The 23,615-nt window shown below is 44.7% G+C and overlaps 1 protein-coding gene and 1 long non-coding RNA gene across 6 annotated transcripts in view; one reads left to right on the top strand and one right to left on the bottom strand.

Moving 5' to 3' along the window:
- LOC138491838 (uncharacterized) overlaps positions 1 to 18,763 on the bottom strand; it is a 238,042-nt gene extending 219,279 nt beyond the window's left edge. Inside the window, exon 1 of the long non-coding RNA XR_011276092.1 lies at positions 18,045 to 18,763. This is a non-coding gene — a long non-coding RNA (uncharacterized lncRNA). The remainder of the gene's footprint in view (positions 1 to 18,044) is intronic.
- Positions 18,764 to 18,888: 125 nt separating this feature from the next.
- SENP5 (SUMO specific peptidase 5) overlaps positions 18,889 to 23,615 on the top strand; it is a 362,099-nt gene continuing 357,372 nt past the window's right edge. The window contains exons 1-3 of one of the 5 annotated variants that reach the window (XM_069618625.1): positions 18,889 to 18,994; positions 22,511 to 22,621; positions 22,944 to 23,032. The gene's annotated coding sequence lies outside the window, so the exon portion shown is untranslated. Of the gene's footprint in view, positions 18,995 to 19,552; positions 19,651 to 22,510; positions 22,622 to 22,940; positions 23,033 to 23,615 lie in introns of those variants that run through there. The other 4 variants (XM_069618622.1, XM_069618626.1, XM_069618623.1 and 1 more) reach the window with 4 other exon arrangements.

Below are 23,615 nucleotides of genomic sequence, written 5' to 3'. Positions count from 1 at the left end.
TCAGAAGGATGCAAAACAATATCAGGGAGAAGAGGAGGGGCCAGGGCTCCCCCCATCAGAGCTGCCCACGCACTAGTTATTTTTTTTATTTACATTTGTAGAGCGCACTGCAGCCCAAAGGCATTGAGGCGCTTTTTCAAGAAAATGTACGTAGGCAGGATTACATTCCGACGGTGGTTACTTGGTTACAGCATATGCACACGTTACAGGGTACAGTTAGGAAGTTCATCTTTGGTTACAGTAGTGTACAGAGTAAAAGCTGAGGAGTTGGCAGAAGCAGTTAGGCAAATAGACTTGTTTTGATGGCTTTGCAGAATGCTAGGTGGGAGTCAATTCCCCTGATGTGCGAGGGTAAGGCGTTCCAGCGGGTAGCCGCAATGGCTGGGAAGCTAGAGCCCCCTGCATGCACTCTGCGTGTTATGGGCTTAGTGATCATGTTGGTATAGGCTAGTCTGGAAGGCCTAGCGGATGTGGGAATGGCTATGCACTGAGAAAGGTAAGGGGGTGCCAGGTCATGGAGGCATTTATGGGAGAGGGACAGGATTTTGAATATGATTCTCTGTTTAACGGGAAGCCAATGGACCGGTCTTCTCAGGTCTGATATGTGTTCCTTTCTAGCGAATCCTGTGGCAGCCATGAGGGCGTTGTTCTGGACAAGTTGGAGTTTGGCAATGTTTTTGCATGATGTCCCCCCGAGGAGAGCATTGCAATAGTCCAGTCTCGAGCCGATGGTAGCCCTGGCAATGGTGAGGCAATTCTGTGTAGTTAGGAAGGGTCTTACTGCATTGTGCAGTTTAGCGTAATAGGCCGATGAGGAGGCAATGGCGTTGACCTGCCTGTTATTGGTGAGATTGGAGTCTAGGAATACTCCCAGGGTTTTAACTGTATGGGACACAGCTATGGGTATATTGTCAATGGTGAAGGATGAGTAGTTCTTGTCAAGGTTACCCAGGATGGTTGGTGATCCGATCAACAGAAGCTCAGTTTTGTAGTCAACCGAGAGGGGAATGAGCACATGGGTGTCCATCAGAATAGTTGGTGTATGAGATGCCCAGGGAGTCAAGAAGGTTGAAAAGGGGTCTGGTGAATAGGTTGTAGAGGGCACTCCACATGTAATGTGACTTGGGGAGGAACATGCAGAGTCTGAGAAAACTTTCATGGCCCTTTCCTGTAGAAACAAGGTGATCCACTCACAGGCCTTGTGAGAGAAATTGGCTGCAATGGAGAAGTGATGGCAGAGGGTATTGTGGTCCACAAGGTCAAATGCGGCCGATAAGTCAAGGAACAGCAGGAGCGCAGGTTTGCCAGCGTCTCTGATGTCAGCCATTTGATTTTTTAAGTCAAGGAGGGCGGTTTCGGTCCCATGTCGTGGTCTCAAGCCAGACTGCCGAAGGCCAGGAAGGCGTGGTCCTCAAGGAATTTAAGGACTTGCAGGTAGGCTGCTTTGTCCAGAATTTTGAGCAGGAAGGAGACAGTGGTGATAGGTCTGTGGTTCCCTGGTGCCGATGGGTCAAGGGATGGCTTTTTGAGGAGAGGTCGTACCCAGGACTCATTGAGGTCGGTTGGGACATGACCAGACTGAAAAGAAGCACTATGTCCAAAAACAAGGGGAAGGACATTCAAGCTGCCCCCAAGTCTGTGAAGAAACCACAGGAGAGCAATCTGCAGAGACTCTGGCGCAGAGACAGCGAGGTACTGGCTGGGGGAGATCAGAGGCACGGGGCAGGAGAGGATTTGAGGGCGCTGGCAGGCACTAAAAAAGACTAAGTGGTCGAACACCATTAAGTCACAGTTGAGCAGGATGCGAGTGGGGCTGTCCCAATAGTTGCAAGAGGTGAAGGGGGACATAACGAAACTAGAAGAGCTGGAGACAGTACATGTCTGCAATCATTAGCCTGCGCAGGTATTATTATCAGGGTAGTTTCTAGTCCATTTGGTGGCCAGGGCGACAATACAATGCGCCCGCCATGCGCGCCACTCCCAAACTACACTGTTAAGTAACTCCAACCGAAGGTCAATAAATCACTGCTAAATAAATGAAATCGGTTTTACTACATCATGATTCAAGAACTTTGCAGTAATTCCTCGGACAAAGCAGAATACACAAACAGTATATACTACTTTTAACGTTTTTTGTCAATTTTTAGTCTATGTTAAGGGTACTCTCCTTGACTTTGTTGCTGCGAAAGCATTTATTGCTGCTGCATAATCCATGTTTTCAACAAGTTCACTCTCAATTGAACATGTTGCAAGGGCTGATGGGCTTTCCTCAGCCATTGTGGAGCGCAAGTATGTCTTTATCAGTTCCAATTTACTAAAGCTCCTCTCACCACTTGCCACTGTAATTGGAATTGTTAGTAAGAACCTCATGGCAACCCACACATTTGGAAACAACGAATGTGTTTTTGTATGATTTATGTGCTGCAAAGCTTCAAGGGGCATAAATAGCTCTTCTGATGCAATGGCTGGATATGTCTCAGTTCCGCAGCCAACTGGGAACCATCTATATCAGATTTTGGTGCACTATCACCACCCTAACAATTGCTCCAGGTGCTTGCACAGTATTATCAGTTCTTTTCCAGGCAAGAGCTTTACATTTTACATGAAACCCCAGCTTGTATTGTGCGCAGACAACTGGGAAAGCAAAGTAGTTATGGTGTCAATCAGGGTATAAAATACTATTACTTTAAAAAGTTCTTCTTCATTCTCAGGGGTCCCGTCCTGAGTCTCATACGCAAACATTTTCTTTTTTTTCCTATGCCGTTTAGTTGCCTTAAAAGTAGGGTCAACATCTAAAAGTAAAGCTCTCTCTTTTGCTGTTCTTACAGCAGACTCAAAACCAACACTCCTATAACTTTTGACAAAGGCAATGCAGCTCTTAAGCAGGTCATTGTAGGCCGGCAAATCAATTTGTTTGGACTGCATGGATTTGCTTACAATGTTCACTTGAAATAGGTCACACCACACAATTAAAGTACAAATCTTCCAAGTGTAAAGCAAGGGACTTAGCCTCCGAGGACAATATTGGGTCATTGACTTTCTTCAATGCTCAGTAGTGTTGTGTGTATTTCCACAAATTGATAACGCACAGCTGTCAAGCTTTCAATTCTACAATCCCATCGTGTTTCACAGACCTTTTTCAAAGGAAAGATTTTTTACATGCTCACTGAGAATCCTACAGCATTTGGTTGAAGCTGCAACAAAAATTATAGAGCCTCTGAAGTACACCATAAAGAGAAACAGATTTCACAAAGGATTTGGAAGCATCGCCAACCACCAAATTTAAACTGTGGCAGCCACATGGGTTAATAAATGCATGGGGTTATTGATCGAGAACTCGTGCTTGGACTCCTTTGTTTACCCCATTCATGTTTGCACCATTCTCATACCCCCGACCACAGCAGTTGTCCATCTCAAAACCGCATTCTGACATTTCAGAATACAGAAGGTTTGCAAGTCCTTCACCAGATGTGTCATCTGCGGGGCAATACCCGATGAAATATTTTTTCACAGAAATGTCTTTGCCTGTAATATCCACAATTCCTACAGTGTAAAACAGTTGCTCGGTGTGGCCGATATCTGGAGTACAATCCAAAATAACAGAAATATTTTGAAGCCTTCACCCTTTGTAAAATTGCTCTCTTTACCTGAAACCCCATTAAACTAAACTAATGTGTGCATTCTGAATGACATTTCTGCAATAGTGACTGTGGATCTCTCGTGAGGTCATTCGATGCAAATGATCCATCATGATCTGATCAAATTTTTCTAGTAGTTCAACAAAGCCTAGGCAAGTTCCATTGTTTGGAGTAAGTAACTTGTTTGAAGAGCCACGGAACGCCAAATAATTTTTGGCCAGAAAGACAACTGACATAATTCTTTAAAGCACAGCCCGCCACCGCTTAGTCTCTGCCTGTGTTTGATCTTGCATGAGAGAAACAATACCAACATGTCCTGTGAGGCACCTTTCAGCATCCACCCACTTGCCACTGTATTTGGCATGTTCAGTCGTGCATTTTCAAATAGTAACCAATATGCTTCCAGTTAGTAATGCCATCACTACCAAGTTTTGATTTTGGCATAGGGTCAAAAAAGCCTACGGCAAAAACAGTATACTATATCAGTCAAAATAGAATATTGCAGCCATGGCCTGGAGACCGTTTCTTTGTTAGGTAATACCCTGAGCCCATATGAAGAAAAGTGACTATTATTGTCATCCTTTGGGTATGAATAACTAGGAGGTGGCATAGCCTGTGGCCCTCCCATTATAATTTTATCAAACACATGTCCAGGCATTGATTTAGGCCACAAAGAAATGTCTTCAAACCAACACATTTGAGTGCCTTGTTCCTGGTGGTTATCATTGCCCTCTAGTGCTTGGGTTCTTGAGGCCTCATCTCTTGAAACTTGTGGCATGACCACAGGCAGTACCGTTTCTTCAGGAGTGCCTGTTGCCTGGCCTTGGGAGGGCGCTTACCAACTTCTTTTGAAGTCTTCTCTTCCCTCCTGAAAAGTTAAGACAGTACTTTGGCACTTTTGATACCTTGCACCACTTGTTTTTTTCTCTGGCAGTTCGGTGCTCCAGAAGGTCTTATTGGTTTCGACATTGTCAGTATGTTCAAATGCCTGAAGTAAAAGAAATAGCCAGAAAGTATGGCCCATTTATAACATGTTGCAATATTCTTGCTAGGAATAATCCAAACTCCTCAAAAACGTTTTTTTAAATGTCTTTTCAGTTTAAATGGTGCATTGATTGCCAAGCAAAGTAGCAGTAAGGATGGTCCTTTGTAAAGGTGGGGAGTTGAAAGTCGGCCAAATTTGGAGAGGCTACATCATGGCCATAACATTTTGAACAAAACTTTTCTAATATTTGGACAAATACGATGTATGCCAATTACTACCACTGACCGACAGGTTCCAGTTCACCATCTCACATTGCAAGTGTCAATGCCTCTCTCAAACAAATACGCTGTAACCCAACTACAACAAAACAAGGCTCTGAATTGGCAGATGGGGTAAAAGGTTAGTCTGGAAACTCCACTCATTATCATGAATTGCATTTTAAGGTTTGTGAGAGGCAAAAATGTTTGGTTCACAGAAAGGGCTGCTTGAATTAGGACCATATGGCACATTGTTTTCAGGGTTTCCTTTCAATTACATATCATCAATGTTTTCCAAGGTTGAATTGGGTCAGATTATTGAGCAGTTTTTGAAGTGCATTTGTCATTTGAAAGTCACTTTTAAAGTGATGGTGCTTTCAGGTAGTTCTATATGAGCAGAAGGAAAGGGCAGATGGTCTCAATCACAGCCTCCGACTCATTTCACATAGCCATACAGTGGAACCATCCTACTTATCTACAGTACAGATGCCAGCATCCAGATCAAATAGGCAGGCAGCATATAACCAGAAACACAATTGATCTAATACAGTATTACTTAACAGAATGGTCTTTGTTTTTTTGGTTTTTATTTAGTCTTTATTGGCATTTTAAAGTTCAATCACAAACAGTTTCCCCCACCCTATATCCCAACCCAGCCCTCACCCCCCCCACCCTCAACCCTCACCTGAATGTCACCAGATCAAAACTAATAACAATGTGACGGTAAGAACACAGTACAACCTTGACCTTGAGCAGCATATCAAGAAATTCCCAGCAATCGAAGTCTTTGAGGGCAATACTGAATGTTAAAGTCTTTATGCAAGAATTTTAACACAGCATTCCAGTCTTCAGTGAGGTCTCCCTGTAGAGAATATGTCATCCATTCTAGTGATAAAAAGTTCCAGACTTTAGCAAACCATTCTGATGCTTTGGGTGGATGTTTGCACTTCCAATTCTGGGCAATCACAAGCAAAGCAGCTAGTTGCAATATCATAAATGCATTCTGGACGGCTTTCGATCAACGTCTAAAATCAACATATTTCATAACTAACAGGCAGGTGCGTAAAGAGTGGAGTTTGAATAGAGTATATTTCATATATATACACACACACACACACACACGAGTTCACCGCACCCCAATATTGGGCTAACCTCAGACAGTCCCGGTTTGGTCACAGTCCCTCCAGCATTTGTCAGATAAAGTGGGTTTCATTTGGGCGAGGCGAGTTGGTGTGTAGTGCCATTGTGCCATGAGCTTAGGCCAGAATTCCCTAATTTGAATAGATCTAGTAAATTAGTGGATCATTTTCCAAAATATCTACCAATCCTGGTCAGTAATCTCTTCCCCCAGTGTATGATGCCAACATATAGCTTATTTTAGCCTTAGTTGAACCTTTCCCCAATAATATGTATAAGTTAGAGATCAGGGCCTTGTTCCCTGGGTTGGATGACAAACTGTTCAAATGGTGTCAGGTCCTTAGTGGCTGCCGCCTTAATCAGGGGAGCCAGGATCCAATGCTGCACTTGAAAGTATTGAAACTTGAATTTGTCCTGAAGACCCAATTCCGGTTTACATTGTATACATGATTGTACATCATCTCCCACAGACATATCTCTCTGTTTCGCACATCCGGTTGCCTTCCATTCCCTGAATGCATTTGGTTCAAGGCCCAGGGTAAATTGGAGATTATTAAAGAGAGGCATGAATGGTGAGGGGAATGGTGTGATACCATGTTTTTCCACTGCATCATCCCAGACGTTTTCAACTGTGTGCGTAATTTCACTCAGGTGTATATTAGATGGGCGATCTGATCTTGGTAACCATAGCACATCTCTTAATCGAGGGCCCCCCACAGCTAGTTCCATCCTGACCCAAAGCTTTTCAATTACACCCGAGGACCATTCTTTTATAACTCTCATTTGCGCCGCTCAAACGTATAGCAAAAATTTAGCAAAACCCATCCCGCTTTTATCTGGTGGAAGCATCTAAGTAGTCATGGCTATCCGCAGGGTCTCGTTTTGCCACACAAAAGCCGAGACAGCCTTTTGTATTTTACAACAACAAAAAAAGGATAATGGGTAATGCCTGAAATAGATATAGCACTCTAGGGAGAGAGTTTCACTGAATTCATACGGCCCAACCAAGAAACTGAAAGATGGTTCCAATTTTTGATAGTTGAGATTCAATGTCCTTTAATGGGTGGGGGGGGTAGTTAGCTATGTATGGAGCATTAAGAGAAGATGTGATCTTTACCCATAAAAGTGTGATACCTTCTTGTGCTCATCCGAGCCGGGTCTGTAAGTTAATAATTTCTGCGGGTGATAGTGATAGATTTAAGATCTGGCCACTCTCTGAAATATCTCGAATTCTTGTGTAGATTCACGTATAGTGTGCGATGGATCAGTGGCTATAAGCAGCATATCGTCAGCGTAGGCCATTATTTTTCGCTGGGTGCCGCCAAATTGAACACCTTTTATGCTATCTGATTGTCTAATTTTAGCCAGTAGTGGTTCCAAATGTAGTGCATAGAACATTGGGGAAAGGGGATAGCCCTGTTTTGTACCGCACTGAAGCGGGATTGAAGAGGATAATTGGCCATTTATTGACAATCTTGCGGAAGGATTTAGATAATTTGTCCCGACCCACTTAATGAAAATTGGACCAAATCCCATTTTTTCTAACGTCAAAAATAAAAAAGACCATTCCACGCGGTAAAACGCCTTTTCAGCATCAATAGAGACCAGGGCTGCAGGGATCAGTTTTTTCTCGACCTTCTCCATTATATGAAAAACTCTGCGTATATGGTCATGTGTTTGCCTAGATTTAATGAACCTTGTTTGGTCATTATGTATTAGTGAGGGTAAGGTATCTACAATTCGATTTGCCAATACCTTGGTGAGCATTTTGGCATCCAAATTAATAAGTGCAATGGGACGGCGGGACCCACAGTTTGTCAGGTCGTTTGTCGGGTTTAGGAAAAAAAAATATTTTTTTGCTTCTTCCATGGTAGGTGATATTTGGCCTGTTTGCAAAAATGAATTAAACAGCTTGGTCAGGATGGGAGATAGAATATTGCTGTACTTTTTGTTAAACCTAGCTGAAAAGCCATCTGGACCAGGAGACTTATTGAGTGGAAGTTCATGTATAACTCGTAGAACCTCTTCAGTCGTGAAACATTTTTCAGAGTTTTGGATTTCGGTTTTTGTAAGTTTAGGGAGTTCCATCAATTTTAAGTAATACATTTGTGTGAGAGGGTCTGGATTATCTGATTTATATACATTAGAGTAAAATATATGAAATTGTGTTAGGATACTGGTAGTTTCAGAGGTTGTCTCTCCTGAGGGCAATTGTATTTGTTTTATTGTCCTAGAGACCGCTTTTTGATTGTTTTGTTAACTTTTATGTAATACCTCTGCTTAAGTAACAATAGAGCTTTTTCTGCTTTCTTTGAGAGGTGAAGGTTTAGTCTGCCGGGCGTAGCACAACATTCTTTCTGCATTCCAGGGCCTATATTAGTTCAATCTTTTTTATGATATGGGATAATTCAGTTTACAGTTCTAGCTCTAAAGCCACAAGCTGTTTGCGTCTCTTGGCCTCAGCAGCTATGAGGATACCCCTTAAAGTAGCTTTGAACGTATCCCAGATGGTATTGATTTTCATCTCCCCTCATAGATTTAGGTCGACGAATTCAGTAACATGCGCGGGTATTTCATTTCTTGTTACTAGATCTTGAAGTAAAGCACATGGTCATTTCCAGGATCAGAGTTGAGACTTAGAAGTTGGGATATCTAATATTACTGTAATTGGGGCATGGTCTGAGAGTGTTATTGGATGCATGATAATTTGTGTAATGCTGCCCAATAATGGAGTAGAGGACCACGCATAGTCAAGGAGTAACCTCTTTCCTCTCCCTTCAGAGTCAGCCAAATGCACACTAAAGATAGGTTAGTGAAAATGCCCTGCATCCCGCCTGATGGGGTAGGTGGAGTACTGTATGTTTGCCTGCTTCTCTCCCACACTGTATCCGATGTAAGATTAAAGTTCCCTAGTAGTAGCAAGTTTCCTACCATAAAGAACTCCAATAAGCCCATCACATGTTTAAAAGAAATGTCCTGATCCGAGCTGGGAGCATATATTGTCGCTACCGTAATTTTGATAGTGGACACTGTGAGAATCGCAAAAACATATCTACCCTCCCTGTGTGTTTGGATGTGAAGTATCTGAAGATCACTACTTCCCCTTACAGCTATCAGGACACCTGCAGTTTTGCTCATGGCATTTGCCCGAATTATTGTGGGATAGCCATGTAGGCGGAGTTTGTATCTATCTGCCTTCCAAATATTAGTTTCTTGAAGCGCCACCAAGTCAGGTTGGTGCCACCTAAGGAAGGAATCCACCTTTCGCTGTTTATGCGGGGAATTTAACCCCTGAATGTTCCAAGTCAGGCACTCTAACTTTGAGTATTTGCAAAAAAGACAAAAAGCGTTTTTGAAGAGTTATTCGAGATAGATCTTGGTATAGCTGAATTTCAGTGCCATTGTATGTGATTGTCGCGGCAGCCCTTGCTTCCTTGAGTACAAGTTATTTTTTAAAAATATAATGTGCAAGCAGCTAGAACGTCTGGGGGCGAGAGCCAGGATCAGATCTTTTTAGGCCAATCGGGTGTACCCTGTCAAGGGGTATGATTGTAGGTTCTTCTCCTTGTAGAATGTTTGCAAATATCTGGGTCGAGGCGTCTTTCAATTCTGAGTCCTGGATTGTTTCCGGAAGGTTCCTAATCCAGATGTTAGAACAGTGAGATCTGTTTTCTAGATCTTTGCATTAAAGTTCCAGATTATGTGTTATCCTGTTTAGATCTTGTACTGCTATGTACGTTTGTTTGCATTCAGCATTCAGGGTTAGAAAGGCCTGTTCATTTACATCGACACGTTTGGCTAAAGATGTTATTTCTCTGCTAACTTTGGCAAGTGAATTCCTTATATCCGCCGTAAAGGCAGTAAATTGTGATTGAAAGTTTGAGGTGAACCACGTCTGAAATTCTTCAAAGCACTTCCTGCCTGGGAGCCACCATTTCTGTGGGCGTTATTTGCTGCGTTAGAAAGGAAGAGTGTTTTGGCATGCTCATAGACGTAGAGAGAGATCTGAGACCTGCCCAATGATTTTCAAGCCATTTTTGCAGTTTTTTGATGGGGCTGCGGTTGTTTGATTTGGCTCTGTGTGTCCCCACTCCCCGACATGCATCCCCTCCTTGTACTGAGTTGTAGCGCCCTAGAATCTTTTTGCCAATAAGATTATGTGATGGCCAGACCGGGATCCTCTGTGGGACCCCTTAGATCTTATGTGTTTACTGGAGAGTACCTGCTTCTTCATGAGCATCAGCAGGTCATTCTCAGGGATGAGTTACGCATGTATGTATCTGGTGCCTTGTCAGGCCTTGGAGAACCGAAGCACAGCCAGTTAGTGGCCAGATGACAATATATAGAGTAATGGGTCCGGAAGGCGCAATCCCTGTGAGTTGGGTAAGATTATACAGTCCCCAGGACCGCACACGTCCAGGCAATGTGTTGGTGCAGACAGCGGCCAGAAGCAGTCAGCAGCGATATTTATTTCTTCCTCATTCCTGGAAGTTACAATGAAGGATAAAAGCTGAGCTGGAGGGGTCTGCAAACCCCTCATAAGGGTGTTGTTTTTGCAAGTTACGTTCCGATACTGAATGGCAGTGCAAAATACCTATTCAGTTGTTTGCTCCATGTATCCAGCATTAACATAGGAGCTTAAACACAAAATGAGGGCATGGCATACGAGTGTAGGGTACCAGTACTGCAGGGCCCAGGGAAATGTCACTGATTTCTATGTTTTCTCTGGAGGAATGAGCTTGGCGTCGGCGTGAGAGGACAGCAGCTCTATGATCCCTGAATTGGTGAATAACATGCAACTCACCGATTGATCATGAAGCGGCCTCCCGGATACCGGGCACCACTGCTATCCGATTCGAAAATGCGGTGGTGAGGGTTGCAGCATGGGCCTGGTCTAAACACTGTTCCTCCACGCGAAAATCTGGGCACAATCCAGAGAAAAACTCTGCATCGCTTTGTAATGCAGAGGGTATGTGACCCATGTAGTGACCCTGCAGAGGTCAGAGGGTCCCCTGGAAGCAATTGCCGGATGGAGTAGTCTGCTTGAAGACAAAGCGTGATCCAATACGTCCCTCTTACTAAGCGGCATTTTGGAATCCATGGTCTTTGTTTTAACCATTAAGAAAGCAAAAACTGAAATGGAACAATACAGAGGTGAGGAAGCACAACACCACAGGAACGCTGGTTCCTCACCAAATTGAAGCAATGGGCACTAAGGTAAATAAAATGCAGGGTGTGGCCTGAGGGTAAGAGCATCCCTCACTTCACCTAGGACCAACATCCCACATAGGCTGCAAGTCACTACAGCCTGACTACTGGCACATCTATGAGCATTCACTTTTCAGTACCCAGAGGGTGCTCTGTGCCAAAGGAAAGGTACGAGTCAGCAAACAACTCTTCTGGCGAAACATGTGAGCATGGAGGGCTGGACTCCACTTCAAAGAGTCCTCTTGCAGCCCTGGAGCTTAGCCAATTTGCACATTCCGGTGTGCATTTCACAGCAAGTGTGATACAGCGGTCTCTACCCAGTCCTTGTCACAGTGCTCTCTCCCAGTTACAATTCAACTTCTCCTCCTGCGAGTCACATCTACTGTTAGGGAGAATTCTCTGTAAGGCTAATTTCCCAAACCTAGTGAGTCCCCCAGCAGCTTTGCTGGATTTTTGGGGTTTATTTTTTTCTCTCCTGCTAAGAGTGAGATTCTTTTGCTCCCACTCTTAGACATGATTTGAGGTGTTCCTTTAACTTTCCATGTGTTTTATGGGCTATGGGGTCTTTTACTCCATAGGGTCTCATGTGTTTTTTTGATATGGGTTACACAGCACCCTCCGTGCCGTAACCCAGGGGTGTCGTAGCGACCCCCCAACATAGACTCCATACCCTGGGACTGACTACTGTCTCCCAGGGCATGTAAAGTCACCATTGGCTTTGCTAGTCCCAAATTATGAACAGAAACCAGTACAAACCATCATATTGTGGACGTACTGGTCGGGGCAATTCGATTGCCCCGGGCTCTGTTGTTTGAGGGGGCACGTCTCCGTCCTCCCTGATCGAGTTTTGGCTGGTGGCAGTGGATACTACTTTTTATATTCAACCACGAATATATCTCTATGGGATTTTCCCATTGTTCGAGACTACCAACTTTAATTATTTAATTCTTATAGCCTCGAACATACCGCCGGTTTATTTATTTAATATTAATTCGCCAGTTGGTATTTTTTGCCAGAACTCGATTCTAAAATGGCGTTTGTGTTCTCTTCTGTGACTCCAACCCACGTCGAGCCCTTTGTTCCACTTTTTGGCAGGCTTCTCCACAGAAGCCTCCAAAAGTGGTGCCACTCTGTCTGGGTACCACAGGGGGTGTGGAATGGGGTTTAGGCACCCTGGACTGAGTTACCTTGGTAACTCAAGTCGCACTCTTGTGCGATTGGCCCAGGCTCACCACTTAGCATGTTTGATTGACAGCTAGGCTGAGTGAATGGGGGTGTGCTGCATAAAAGCAGGGCTTTGGGGACTGGAACTAAGTCGCCACAGGACCTGAAAATCCGACGAGGGAGAAGCTGAGCCGACCTGCTACGACGACACCACTGGTGGAGCCCTGCTGAACCGACTCACCACTTCCCAACGACAGAGGAGATCTCCCTGCTGGAGAGTCTTCTTCCCCTGACTGGTGGGCACAACCAGTTTACCTTCTTTTCTCGCATTCCCAGGACGTCTTGTGGTCGAATTGCCCGTGCCAAGCACCCCGGCAACCGGATAGCAACTCACCACTGGACCGCGAATATAAGGACCGCTCCTTTTAATTGAGAACTCCGCGGCTGGTTTCTTCCCCGGCAGTGCAACGGACTCCTGCTTCCCTCCCCGACGAGATCCTCTCTTCCCCCGGACGAAGCACCGACTTGCACCCGCTGCCAGGAACAACTGCCCGCGCTGGAGCGTTCTCACCATTTTAAGGTACCGTGTCCGCCAGGCCGCCCTTTCTAAAAATTGCTACAAGTTAACAATAATCCCTTAAAGGAATGGTTCGCCCAAAAATGTTTATTTCAAAAATAGATAGGCAACATAAATAAATAAATAAAAATAAATGATTGACGTTGGCGATTGGCAATTCAAGCTCCAAAATTGAAAAAGCAAGCACATGGGCGCATCCATTTTGTGAAATGGCTGCCCGCCTGTGCTGGCTTTTTTCGGCACTAATGAAGGAAAAGCCAGCCAGCTGTAGTAAATAAAAGCTACCACTGGGTGGCTTTTCCTTCAATGGTGCCGGGACTCAGAGGACGCGGACCGGAGACAACAGGCAGAAAAGCTGCAGCTGCATCTCGGTAAGTGCTATTTATTTATTTTTTTAAATAAGCACTAGCTGCGGTTTTTTTCTAAGTTTTCCGGGCTGGAGGAGCCCAGAAAACTTAGAAATAAAACCGCAGCTTTAAAAACGTTGTATTTATATTTGCGGTTGCTTTTGAAGCGACCGCAAACATAAATACAACGTTACTGTGTTTGAAAACGCTGAGGTTTTTCTTTCTAAGTTTCTCAGGCTCCTCCGAGCCTGAGAAACTTAGAAAGAAAAACCGCAGCATTTTCAAACACAACCGCGTTGTGTTTCTGCCTAAATCTGCTTTCCCATTTGGGGCTTTAGGGCTCCGGAGCCCTAGAGCCCCAAATGGGAAAGCAGATTTAGGCAGAAACACTGCAGCATTTAGCATTTCCCATTTGGGGCTCTCGGGCCCCCATGGGGAGCCCGAGAGCCCCAAATGGGAAATCAGATTTAGGCAGAAACACTGCGGCATGTAAACACAACCGCGTTGTGCCTGCCTGCCTTGGCCTTCACTTTGGGTCTCCGGTGCTCCCAAAGTGATAGCCACGGCAGGCAGAAACACAATGCAGTTGTGTTTGAAAACGCTGAGGTTTTTCTTTCTGAGTTTCTCAGGCTTCTCCGAGCCGGAGGAGCCTGAGAAACTTAGAAAGAAAAACTGCAGCGTTTTCAAACACAATAACGTTGTATTTATGTTTGCGGTTGCTTCAAAAGCTACCGCAAAGATAAATACAACGTTTTTAAAGCTTCGGAGGAGCCCGGAAAAAAAAACGCAGCTAGTGTTTATTTTTATTTTAAAAAATAGCACTTACCGAGATGCAGCTGCAGCTTTTCTGCCTGTAGTCTCCGGTCCCCGTCCTCCGCGTACAGCACCAATGAAGGAAAAGCCACCCAGTGGTAGCTTTTGTTTACTACAGCTGGCTGGCTTTTCCTTCATTAGTGCCGCAAAAGCCAAAGCGAGCACAGCGGCGGGCATCCATTTCACAAAATGGATGCCCCCATGTGCTATCTTTGAGCTTGAATTGCTCAAAATTTTACATAGGGACTTCGAAAAAAAAAATGGCAATCGTTTTTTTTAATATTGCCTATTTAAAAAATTTTGGCCGAACCATTCCTTTAACCTTCTGGACTGGGCTGGCTGCCTTGACCATCTAACTGGTCCCTTTCTTTTTGGTCCAACTCTTTCTGAACTTATTGCAAGACTTTTGGGCACTTTTAACCGTGTGACTTTGGACACATTTCGACCGGAGCCTCTTAAAGTGGGTCCGGCCTTGCTAACTTTGACTTTACGGTTTTAACCTGCCTTTTTCTCCTACTGTGTTCTTCCAAAAGTGTTGGGATCTGTTTCTATCTTTGCTCTGCCGTTCTCTCCCTTTTTAACCAATTGATTAGAGTGCCATCTTCGTTAAGCGCTCACCACTGTCTGAAAATAAGTGTTGCTTTACTTAAGACTTGTCTAATAATCGTTGAAGAGAGTGTATATCTTTTAGTGACCGTGTTTTTGATTTGCTCGATATTAGTGCCAGTGCGTTTAACTAGATGTGTTTTAAATAAATAATGATATCTCTTTTACACCAAGCTCTGGTCAGTGTTTGCTTGTTCTACTGTGTTCTTTTGACCTATTGTGCATACTCTGTATACTGCCTAACTCTTCTTGAGGGAAGTCTGACTGCTCAGCCACAGCTACCAAGTGAATCCGTGTGGTACAGACTGCTACCAAGTGGGTTTACTGCCAAACACCTGTAGTCTTAAATCTTTTGCAGTGGTCCCTAAGGGAACTGCACAGGTTTCTGCCTAATATCTACGCATTCCCTTAGCTCTCTTCCATCTCACTCTTGCCCTTTAACCGCCCATTGCCTCCCCTTCTCACATGCAGTCTCTGCTCTCATTTTGCTTCCTCATAGGGCCTATATTTTCCTCTCTTTCATTCCCCCTTTCTTAATCTCGCTTTCCACACCTTTTCCTTGACTACCTTGTTTTCTGTCTGTCGTGATACACAAAATGCAAATTTGCCAATCAGGGCTTTAGATGACAGCAGTAGCCGCTGAAAGCCAATAGTTTATTCAAAGTAGGTGCTAAATGCTGACCATAGTCTGTTGTAGCACCTCCAATACGCAGTAGTGAGCTACAAGGAATATGCAGGCCTAGTAGGGGTGGTAGGTCACATTATGCATTGCAGATAGACAGGCAGGGCAAAGGCCCCAGTTCTGTAGCTAATAGAGACATTATTGGAGTTTTTGGAGCATTATGGCACCTATATAGCGCTTAGATAGCCAATCTTAAGCGCTATGAACACTAAGCTATGAGCGCATGCCTTTTAGAGCTTGCTCACATGGGGTTAATTCATCTCGGCTTCTCTTAGAATATTCTGCCTTTCTAACTGTAGCCCTGCATGTCTTCGTAAACAAATCCTGTTTCCCTTAGAAGGCCTGGTACGGCCTTGCCCACACGCTGATAAGGACATTCCAGTGCTTTCGCAGAGAGGGCTCCAAGGGAGGAGTAGGAGCGAGCAGGGAGCATCACAGAGTTGGGTTTTTCCATGAGCAAGCCTATAATTATAATTAATTAGGCTTTTATATAGCGCTACAAACCCTCAGGTATCTGAGCGCTGCTTATTATTACCCACGGTGTGTGGTGCTCATTTATCGACCTCGGAAGGATGAAAGGCTGAGTTTGGCCCCGCCGGGATTCGAACCTGCGTTAACAGGCTCTGCACGGGTGTCAAGGCGGGCGCTCTACTCGCTGTGCCACTTGACCGGCTATATTTTGCACAGGGAAAGTTCTGGAACTGTGCGTCATGGACTGACAGCACGAGATTATAAAAATGCATGCCCACATGACTCAGGTGGGAGATCGATCCGTGGACTTGGTTCGAGCAAAATCGAGTGTCCGGAACTGATGCTCTGTCGGCACCCTGCAGCGCTGTCATCTGAGCAGGGCTGGCAACAGCTAGCTTATGAGGGCCAGGGTCTCCCAGTGCTGATTGAAGGGGCGTAAGACTGTGTTTCTCTATGTTCTATGTTTCTCTATATTTCTCTAAGTTTTGTGTTTTGTAATCTTCTCTAACTTGAATCCCAAGAGGCTGCTAAATTTTACTGTTTCTAATAAATGCGAAACTTTTTGAAGGTGTCATTTGTCACTAGCATGAGTTCACTGCTCGGCGCAATAGAACCTGTATTTTGGGCTGAACTGGGTAATTGTTGCTCTCAAGGGCTAGTCCCGAGGAAGATTTTCCCCATTTCAAGACTGTCCCACTTCAATCTCTTTCACTCTGTCTGCATGGCCGTCCTTATTTGAGCTTTACACCCGCTGGGCATAATCTCTTACAGTGAAAGACACCTTACATTTGGTCACTTATTAAGGCAGAAACCCTTTTAAATAGAAGTGGAACCCATTCACTATACCATCCATCCATCGCACATGGCCTTCAGGGGCATGTGTAGAACTTTTCAAATTAATTCAACCCACATGACAGGATCTCAAGTAGTCCAATTTCCGGACTGAAATAATAAACCTCATATCAGATTGCATTCTGGTGCATGTAGGCCTGTTTATATAACCTTTACAGGAATGCAAAATGAAATGCATAAAAATGGCAACTCCCTGTAAAAGTGGATTCGAGAGTGCTTCTTCTGCCTATTTTAAAGAAACAAGAGTGTGAAAAAAAGCCTGCGACAAAAAGTGGGAATTGGTCTCACTGCATTACTAGTGGTCAAATGTTCACACTTCAAAGTTATTTTATATGCAGGTTACTGTTGTGCAGCAGAAAACATTTACATCTGTCCATGCGAAGGGCTCACCCCCATAGGGCCAGTTACACATGCATGGAAACCTCCAGAGATCTTTGCACTGCCTGCATTTTTTAATTCTGGCCAGAACCTTTCTGCCAATCATCCTTGCCCTGTCGATGAAAGGAGTACCATTTTGCTGTTCTAAACAATGAAATTAAGATGTACCATCAAAGCTCAAACTAAGATCTTGTCCGCAGGACCGAGCAAAAGCAAACAAACTGTCTCATCAAATATATTCCCCTTGGTTTATGGGGAACTTTACAATAGGCACACGTGTACACAGCACAAGTTCACCCTGTCCAGAAATCCTAGCTGCACCACTGCAGCCAACTCAGTATGAGAAAGGACTCCCACCAGAACGAAGAACAATTTGCATGGGGATAAAACTTCAATGTAACCATGAAAAGAAGTGTAATTAGTTGCATATGTTCCTGCCCCGAATCCTAACTCTAAACAAATTAAGTTCTCCGAACTGCAGAAAACAATACTAAGTTTCAAACCTGTCCAATTAAAACCAACAAAGAAAGGTTGCGGCTGAAAGTGCCCAGAACAGCAGCAACTTCCAATATAGCTTTCCACTCTGAGAAATGTTTCTGCTGTTTAGATTTTTTTTGGGACAGAACAGAGTGAAGCTATGCTCTGCTGTTTACCCTTTCAGGCGTGGGACACATTCTAAAGGGGAAGCAGGAACAAATCAAAGCGATTCCAATACACGCACTCGATCCAACCGAGACAGGCGTCTACACGTTGGAAAAAAATCTGGGCTAGGAAAGTGTAAAACAAAATATTCCCATTTCCCCGTTCTTGTCCAGAACGCACTCTGAACTATGCAAACTACTGTTTGAGCACCAGCCGAAAGCTATGTACACAGTTTAAAGGAACATTTTCTAAAATATCAACAGAAGCATTGGGCTGTACCTACCTACCTTTTTTCTGAGTAGTTATGCACACAAGCGAGTTGGGGAGGCAATGCAGTCTTCTTTCTTTGCGCACGGGTCCGGGTAGAAAGCAATTGGAGTTTCGGGGCAGGAAGCCGGGAAACGCTCAAAGGCAGCCGTCTTTTTTCCTCCATGGTGTGTTGTTCCTGCAGGATTACAAATGCGGGCGGCCACCAAGAAGAGCACCCTTTTATGCCCCCATCCCAAGTGGCGCCTAAGTTCAGAGAGGCTTTGACTTCCGTAACATTACGCGAATACTTTGCGACTGTCTGCCAGTCAGCAGCTGCCGCTCTTCTCCCCACGGCAATTTGCGCCCCACACCCAGGGAAATTTTGCCCTCCAGGGACTGGGGCAATTTCACCATCGGGGCAATTGCGCCCTGAGCAGCCGCCCGCTTCGCCTGGGTCAAGAAACTGGCCTGCTCATTATATATCTAGTCACTTACACCAGAGCAGCGTCTTTGTAGTAGCTGCACAACAGTTACTGTGTCAGCGAGCATTCCAAGGCATGAACCTTACCGAGTTTCTGAGCATCTACTGTGTCTACTATACGAACAACAACAGGCTGCCCTGTGTAATTTCAAAACCTGATGTTTAATTTCCTCAGGTTGCAAAAGGGCTCCAGTTAACAATATAACAAAGGGGCGAGAACGTCTAAGTTAATGGATGCGAAAAGAAATGCATATAAAATTCACTACAAGAGCTGGATCACATGCACTCACCAATGCTGCCTGGAAACAGAACATAGCGTTTCATAAAGGATACTGTCTAGTTCCCATCCGTGAAACGGACCATAGCAACGCTCCGCCTCCACTTCATCATGTGGGCTGCTCTAGATCACGTGGGTTTCAACGTTCACTTGTCATCTTTTTTGCACGAGCGGGAAGGATTCTTTCGTTACAAAGCACATTCTGTATAGTTGATTGTTATTTGGTTTATGTAAGTATTAAAGTTATCTCATGTTGATTGTTACTTTAATGCAGCGCGGCAATATTTGGAAGCGGGTATTTCTGTGTGTTTGTAATGTGCATCAGTGTTGAGGTTTACTTTGCTGGGCGATTTGCCCGGGGGAGATGTGTTTAGGTAGTGGGGCTGGGCACAGCACGTTCCTCCCTTCCCAAAAGGACTTCCACTGTACCAGTCAACAGTACAGCGAATAGTTCGTTACCCTCCCCGCTGCAGAGGAGGTGGGGTGGAGGATTTATGTGCAGCAGACAGGGATATGTGTTTTATGCAGACGCATTTGTGTACGAATTTCGTGTATAACAGTTGTTATTTTTTTCTCTTGCATGGGGGGGGGGCGAGTAGGCATTCCCGGAAGGGAGTTGTTCATTTGATCCTTTGTAATGTGTGGCAGAGAAGGCTAAAGGGAGGCCTTGTATTGCTTCCATTATCAATCACACATTTGAATACCCAATGGGCCGATAGCATTGTGTTTGTTTAAATGTTTGCCGATACTTTCTAAAATGCCTTTACGGCGTCATGACGTATTTCACGTATTTCTCTTAAGTCGTCTTGACGTTTTCACGTACGACGTCTATACGTGCTTAGGAAGAGAATCACGGAGGAAGGACCACTCCATGCCCTGTAAGCAGGTAGTTATTTTTTTATTGTATGTTTATAAGGCGCTTATACGTCTCCTAAGTGTTTCGAAGCGCCAGGTATATTTAGGTGCCGGTGGGTTTGTTTTTCCTATTTTGGTTAAGCAACAGCGGATCTTTGTGTGTCTTTTTGGCAGGTATTATCACCATCCCGGCTACACCCCCCACAACCAAACATTAGTGATTTGTTTTGTGGCCGTGCAGTGTACGCCAAGGGAATTTCAAGACAGGTGTTTTATCCAAATTCGGCTGCCAGCAGCAAGTCGGATTATACGCCATCATTCCTCGCCCCGATCTGCGCAAAACGGCTGTCACTGTTAAAACAGCAATGCGCTCACCCAGTTGGACATTAAGCCCCATGTTGGTCCCATTTTTACCACTTCCGCCTGCTTTATTTTTCTGCATTGCTGCATAGGCTCATGCGGGCATGGGCTGCCGAGCCCCCCTGCTCTGTAAATGATATGTGCCCCCACCAGAGGGGGAGACGAGTGTGGCGCAGGTCAGGGCTCTGGATGTAGAGCGGCATGCTGAAGTTCCCTTGGCATGATTTCTGTAACTTTACTGCCTTCATGAGGTGAGGGGTTTGGATTTGAAAATTGCAGGTAAATGTCCATAACTTTACCACGCAGTGCTGCCAGGAAGTTTGTACTACAAAATGTTTTTCTTCTACGAACCCACCCCCAGCATTTCTTCCGCTGTCTGTATAGGACAGAGTTCCTTTATTTCCCTGCGTTGTCTTACTAGGTGCCTGCATGTATGCTTTGCTAGTATGCAGTGAAAATGCAGACTCCCATATAGTCTTACCAGCAAGATAACAATTGAGTATTTTGCCTTAAAAAATAGCCATACTGTAGGCATAGGTCTTCAATCTGTGGGGCCTGTGATCCAGGACGGCGAGAAAATATTTTTCCCCCTCACAACTGTGCATGGCGTGCCATTGGCCCCCCCTCATGCAGTCATGGAGACGTGGCCACGAAACGGCAAATAAAAGCATCCTGGATGTGCGCTTTCCTGCATTTGGATTGCGCGTACACGCTGTGTTGTTGCTTCCTTCTAGTACCACAGTTGGACGGGGTGCTGGGAAGCAAGCGTTTCAGGCCTTTGCCGGACTCTCTGCTTCCCTCTCCTCCTTTGGACCCACAAAGGTGAACGTGTGGGGCGAGCAGGGGGGCCGGATCACTGCAATGCTGGTCCCCATGCTCCCCTCTCCCTATGAGCCCCCACCTTGGCGGCCACAGGGGAGAGGAGACGAACGGACACGAAGCACACATTGCTGATGTTGTATGCTATCCGGCTCCCCCATGGCAGATTGCTGTGCTCCAGCAATCTGCAGTGGGGGAGCCGGATATCGTACAACACCACTTCCCCTGCCTTGGCTGCCCCTCTGCCTTGTCACCCTTGTGGTCCATGGAACGGCTCGGGCCAGATCTGAGATCCAGCATCAGATGTCTGTCCAGATCTCGGGACTCGGCCTGCCTCAGCCATGACCAGGCTTTACAAAGCCCCAGGCTTAGCAGAGTTAAGCTGTGGGCTCGGTAACCTAATCTTTGTGGTGCTCCTTTCCCCAGCCGTCTCTCGCGCATTTCCTGGCTCTGTTTGCTCATCCCATTTTTTTTTTTTTCTGTCCTGAAAGGAACACCACGAAAATCAATGGGCCATGAACATCACTTAAATCACTGTTGAAAGTAGGCGTTCTACATGCTCGACACATTGTTTTTCAAATGTGCATTTTACACGTTCATAGGAAACAGTAATTTTCAAACACGCTGCTGGAACATGCATTCACTAGATTAATTTGAGGTGGTGTTTTTTTTGTGTGTGTGTTTCAAACTGGTTCATCACAAATAAATGCTTCCATTGTGCTGACAGCAGCTATTAGGAAATTCAACTGGGTTAATTTATGGGTGACAACTTTTGGTTTTGAGTACAGAGGCAGAAATACCCCACCCCATCCCTTGGCCAAACACGTTTTATAGCACTTGCTTTTTTATAAGTAAGTGCAAAAACATTTGATTTAACACGTTTTGCATATATTTTGTTGTTTTGAAGTTTGGATAAATCCAACCATAAACACATTAAAAGAAACAACAATATATCAATACACATAATTATATTTTGCATATATAACATCTCAGCAACGGACTGTCCACCTGCTGAGCTACCCCGGTAGTCATCGACTATAGAGCAAGTCTGTGCATCCCTTGATGTACTAAAATCACTGCATTACCAACAGTACTTTGGGTGTACCGCTGCCATAGAAGTGATTTAAAGTGCAATTCATTTTTATCTTCTTGCTGTGGGTGCCAGGCCTTCGCCTGCGTGGGGCACCATATGATGCAGAGAAGCCAGGGGCCCTCGTGTCTGGCATGGCAGCTGCGGCAGTCTGCTGCTACGCCAGTGCTGTCACTGAACTGCAGTAAACGCTACATGGCTATTACTTGATGTTTGAAAGTTAGCTCGGTGAATTAAGAACAACTGTGTCGTATTCTATGTAAGATATGTAGATGAATGATTGGAATGCCAGCAGGCTGCACTTCTCAACTATTCTAGGCAGGGAATAGAAAGGGTAAAATATAACAAGCTGATGCTCATACTCTCTCTCTATTATTTTTTGTCTCTGTGGCTGAGTATGAGTCACGTATTCAGGTATGTGCTCTGACTGCTCTGTTCGCTCTGCCAGTTGGGGTGGACTGGCCTATAGGGAACTTTGAAGATTTCCCGGTAGGACCCTGCATACTAAGTCCCTTTCGTGTGCAGGGAGGATGTGTGCCGACTGGCAGAGTGTAGTGCGCAAATATTGTTACTGTCAATCTGGTACGTCTGTGATATTTTTATTGAACTTTTTCAATTGCAGGAACACAAATTGGCACACAAATTGGCACTATCATCCCATCTTGGACAGCTAAGTCCCCAGCCGCGATGGCACCATAACAAATCCTGACATCTGTAGTAGGACTTGCTGACGGTAAGAATGCCTTTTTTTTTTAATTTATTTTTTAACAACTGTTTTGCTGCGGGTGATAGTGGGGCAATTTTAAAGGTATAGTTAGGAGTCGCAATCAGGGATTTCTCATGTCCAGTTTTGGGCGATACTAAAAGTTCACGTCTCGTGGGAGTTGTGTTTACAGTGCACTTTGTACTCTCTCCTGGTTTCCCAGCATTGCGTCCTGCTTTCTAGCTGATGCCTAACACCCAAGAGCTGGTTTTAATCCCTGCTCATCTAATCTTCATTTTGAAGTCTCAGGTAGACCCATTTCTTGGTTAACTGTTTGTTTTTATTGCAGCAGCATCGCTCCAAACGTTGGTGTGTCAACCTAACCAACCGTGTCCCAGCAAAAAAAATCCAGTGACGCACTTAACCCAGTCACGCAGGCAGGTAAGGATTTCTTTTCCCTATGTACCATTGGTTGAGTAGAATTATCAACCTTTTGCAATGTGCATCCAGGTGTGGGTTGCGTGCCAATCTGTGGCCTAGTCCAGGACCACACTTCAAAAAATAATTCTAGCTGGAACTTCACGATCTGAACAGTGAGTCTTCTGAGACTTGTCCCCAGCTGTTGACATGGTTTCTTTTGGGGACTTTGGGATTTGTTTGTACGGCAGCTGCAAGGCATACAAAAGCAAAAAGACACTGTTAAAAATGTGGCCTCAGTACCTCCAAATGCTTTGGAAGGTTCTTACCACATTATCTGGGCAAAAACAAAAAGCCCTTTACAAATGCTGAGAAAGTAATTCTGCCAACAATTCTCGTTGTCAAAAGGGTAATGCTTAGTGACGGTGCAGCAGACAAATGCAAAAGTATACTTATGTCCGACACAACCATTTTCCGCTGCATCACTGACCTGTCCTTTGATATCGATACAACTCTGTATGAGGCCACTGACATTTCAAAAAAGCACATTTGATTGCTTTTCTGTGGTACTGCTGTGGGAAAGAAATATTGGAGAAATATTTTTTAA

The sequence above is a fragment of the Ambystoma mexicanum genome, chromosome 10 (genome assembly GCF_040938575.1).
Source record: "Ambystoma mexicanum isolate Mex_15411 chromosome 10, UKY_AmexF1_1, whole genome shotgun sequence".
In the NCBI taxonomy this organism is placed as follows: Eukaryota; Metazoa; Chordata; class Amphibia; order Caudata; family Ambystomatidae; genus Ambystoma; species Ambystoma mexicanum.
Note: the sequence above shows the minus strand (reverse complement) of the source record. Positions and strands in the feature narration are given on the sequence as shown.